The following is a 4,373-nucleotide window of genomic DNA, read 5'->3' as shown; positions in this document are numbered from 1 at the left end:
AACTAAACTAAACTAATCTAAATTGAAACAACTAAGTTAACTACAAATATAAACACACAAAATAGTTACATGATAAATACTAAGTGTTGGTACCAACGATGAAGATAATACACTAAATATATAAGCCGGCAGTAATTACGTAACTTGAGTTACATAACTGTAAATTACATGAGAATATTAAGTAAAAGATGAAAAGTTAAATTACACAATGAATTAACACAAACAATGAATATATATTACATGAAAATTACGCCAGGTATATAATACACAAAGGGCTATAACTCACGTGAAGTGTCCATGATAATCCTCAATCTAAATACATGTACATGAAAACACAAGTCACTATACACATAAAGGTCACAAAAGAGTCACAGGCTCTCCAAGAAGGTCAAGGTCACAGTGTCATATCACTGGTCATCATCCAATGATGACGTTAACACAGATCACAATAGTCCAGTTGTCCAAGAGTATCTCTAGGTGCTGCCCAGGTTCATCCATGCCCGAAACAATCCCTCACTGGGGGCTCAAATATAGCAGGGTCAACGTGGCCATAGACTACCAACACTCTGCTGGGGTGTGAGGTTGTTTATTTCGTAGGATGAAACATTGCTGAATGTTAAACGACACCCTGTAACAATAAATATAATAATATTATATACATCTCACACAATTCATACAAGATACATATAATTCCATACACGGGTTAATACATATGGACAATTATCAATAATACTCAAAGCATGAATACCATTATTTACAACACATATGGAATATGGGCATTATGAAATTACAGCATTATGAATAACGTAATGATGATACATGCATACAATGTAATACACAGAAGATAGATTATAATACACCATTACGCATTAGTCGTAATGATAAAGTACATGATTCGTCACCACGCATTACGTGATGGTACTATATACAAATACATGGATATATAAATTATGCATATACACATACCCTGTGGGTGGTACAAGGGTGTACAACAATCGGGCACAGCACCAGACTTATGGATTGGGACTTATCTGCTGCAAATAATATTAGATGATAAATAATATACACTTATAGTTATCACAGTTAAAACATAGCAACTTATATTAAAACACATTCTCTCAACTCACACATTCAGTGAAAGGGATAGTAAAGATAAGAATATATTAGTGATACTTATTTATGTTTATAGCTTTGGCTTGAAAAGCTAGCATAAATACATTTAGCACACTTACATGCTATACAATATAATACCTCTTTAAATGTTAGAAAATAGATATACGTTTATTATATACATACTGCAAGGATTAAATGCATTATTACTTTAATTAAATGAATACTAACCTTAATGTCACACTGTGTCTGTCCAAGCTGTCTTTACATGGCAAAGGGTCAGTGCAGAATGAGTGAAATTGTGCATGGAGTTAATGAGACCAATCAGCTGAGAAGCGTCATGGCTTGGGCAATTAGTGAGACAGGCCAAGCTCTAAAGCTTAAAGCTTAAACTGTCTAGAAATAACATAGCTAAAAGGAGAGAATAATAATATGATTAAAATACTGTAACAGGGATAAATCCAGGGATTGTATATTGTGTACATACATTTATAATTAATCATTTTCATTTTATTCTTATTTCAGGTGATCCGACAGACGACTTCTCTATACAGTATAGATATATTATATGTTGTCAATCCAGTTGCATCTTGTCTTGGCCTTAACTGTTCAGTTCTGTGTTACAGGGCTGGTTCATTGTGTATTTAAGGGTATCTGGGTCGATCTACTTTTATGTCATTGTCTTTACTTGTTTTAACAATAGCCCAGGCTCAGCTTCTCAGTTGATTGGTGTAAGTTCAAATATACTTCTCACCGCCATGTTACTAATCAGTTTTGCACCACACTGTCTCTACATGAGGACTGTTCTAAAGATTGAGTTTTGATCTAAGGATTATTGCACGTGTTGGCTGCCCGGCTGCTGGGTGCTTGAGCACACTCCCGTGTCACCCACAGGAGTGTCTACTCCTACTACTTCTTCCTCTACGGAATAAAGATATAGACCTCACAACCCGTAGCCTGTGGTTATTACAGAGCACCACTATTTCATGGCTGCAACAATGGAGCCCCCAGTGAGGAATATCTGAGCAACGCCAGAGCCAGTAGCCGAAGACAGTATTCAACTGCTTGTGCATGAGAGATGGATCTGATGTTCCATTTCTGAGTTCTGCCTCATCCAGGGTGAGAACATTGATAACGACTATATTCGTGTGTGCGTAACTATGATGACAGTCTTCCTGTGAATTGTGACTTTCTGTGTTCATGCCACTGACATGCTTGAACCTTTTGTGCATTGACAATATTGATACATGACCACTGAAGAGTTCGTGAGCTCCTTCATCAATAAGAATATCAATATGCCATCTGAGTGAAGCGATATAGCCATAAAGGCTTTATGAAGACACTTTGTTGTTATTCCTTGTGTTGATATGTGGTATACCTAACTTGCATTGTGGCATTTCATTGTATTAATACATATATCTGACAGCTTGTCAAAGTATTTGCTTATTTTCTTTAAACATTGGAAGCATTGTTTGAATTTTTCTATCACTTCAATTCATAACAGACTCTGGTATATGTATGGTTTTACCATGACATTAGTATTTCATTAGTACCGGTACTACTACTACAGAATATGTAACTGAGTGTATTTATCTCAGTTAACCCAGTGTTGTTTCTTAAGCTTGGGTAACACTCGGTTTCAGGTACATAGATTGTGATTGATTGATGTGTGGTTGAGTTGACTTTAACTACTTTCTTTAAATATGAACTAAATAGGCATAAACACTTCAAGTCTTACCACACAAAATTAAGTGTAATTGGTAGATTTTACATGTCACTGCACTAACACAGCATGATACTAACAATATCTCCTTTGTAGTATACATGTCATAGTTCATTGGGCATTTGTAGTTTGGGCTTTTCTTAAATGATGTGTTGATAGATTGTCTTTGCTGTTTATTCATTTGGTACTGAACAGGTTATTCGTTTGCCCGCGCTGTGCTTGAATCTGCTGCTTCGCGTCGTACTCTACGGTTCTGCTTCCCGCTCATCCGTGTCGAACTTAACGTTTACCGTTTTCCTTCTTTGTATCACTGCAAGTCTACACTTCGCTTCTGATACTCATATTATTTATTAAGTACTATAAGCTCTTCACCACAGGTACACATTACCTTTCATATAGTACTTACCTACGTATTTACCTTTTACTTCTCCACTACATCGTACATGTAGTGTGTTATTCATCTTTCTTGCTACTACGCATTGGTATGCCATATACCTTGTACTTCAAACTCAACAGTTGTTTCTCGTAAGAGTGTTTGCATTTCACGTTCAGTGAATACAGCGCATTCATTCAGAATGGAGTTCAACAAGGAGGAACTCGATAACATGGTGGAGGCCTTTCGAAGGCAGGATTCAAACCTAAATCTGACTCACCTGAGGATTTCAAGTATTGGATTCAAGGATTAGCACAGCGGGACATAGCACCTGTCATTAAGAAGGAACCCGAGGGAGTAAACCCAGAATCTGAAACCAAAGCGTCTGCAGTGACCTATCATAACTTCCCTAAACTACCTTTCTTCAGTGGAGAGCCTGGTAAGGACGCAGAGTATGACTTGTGGCACTATGAAGTGGATTGCTTATTGGACACACAGACCTATTCCAAGGGTACAATCCTACAAGCCATCAGAAGATCCTTTAAAGGAGAAGCAGCTCTAGCTGTCATGAAACTGGGACCTAAGGCCACCACATCAGACATATTATCGAAGCTTAAGAGTGCTTTTGGGACACTTAGAAGGAGTTCTGTACTTATGTCCAAGTTTTTACAGTACTTGTCAAGGAGAAAACGAGGATGTCTCAGCATGGAGTTGTCGCTTGGAAGGTTTACTCTATCAGTTAGCAGAGCAAAAGTCAATACCACCAGTAGAACAGGATGAAATGTTGAGGACAAGATTATGGGATGGACTTAATCCGGCTCTTAAAAGTTTGGCTGGATACAAGTATGAGTCAATCAAAACTTTGATGATCTTCGTTTATGCCTCAGGGAAATGGAGTTTGATCTACAACAGAAACACAGCTGACGCACCCAAGGTAAAGGTCAAACAAGCTACAGCTCATACAGCTAAAGCCTCAGTCACAGACTCATCTAGTCAGGACCTTTCTGAGATAAAGTCTATGTTCAAGGAGATGTACTCGGAGTTTGCTGATATGAAGGAACAACAGAAGCACATGACTGCTCAGATACAGCAGCTACAGCCTTCCTCATTTGTCCATCATAACCAACAGGCACCTGCATCTACATCCTTCAGAGAAAGATATGATAG

At 37.7% G+C, this 4,373-nt stretch overlaps 1 long non-coding RNA gene across 1 annotated transcript; it reads right to left on the bottom strand.

Moving 5' to 3' along the window:
• Nucleotides 1–570: 570 nt before the first annotated feature.
• On the bottom strand, nt 571–1,114 carry LOC124280740. The gene is made up of 2 exons (XR_006899760.1): nt 967–1,114; nt 571–628 (listed from the first exon to the last, which is right to left on the bottom strand). It is a non-coding gene; the product is annotated as an uncharacterized LOC124280740 (long non-coding RNA).
• Between the last annotated feature and the right edge of the window lie 3,259 nt (nt 1,115–4,373).

The sequence above is a fragment of the Haliotis rubra genome, unplaced genomic scaffold (genome assembly GCF_003918875.1).
Source record: "Haliotis rubra isolate DU_JTF1 unplaced genomic scaffold, ASM391887v1 Scf2721, whole genome shotgun sequence".
Classification (NCBI taxonomy): domain Eukaryota; kingdom Metazoa; phylum Mollusca; class Gastropoda; order Lepetellida; family Haliotidae; genus Haliotis; species Haliotis rubra.
The sequence above is the reverse complement of the archived record's forward strand: the minus strand, read 5'-3'. Positions and strand labels throughout refer to the sequence as shown.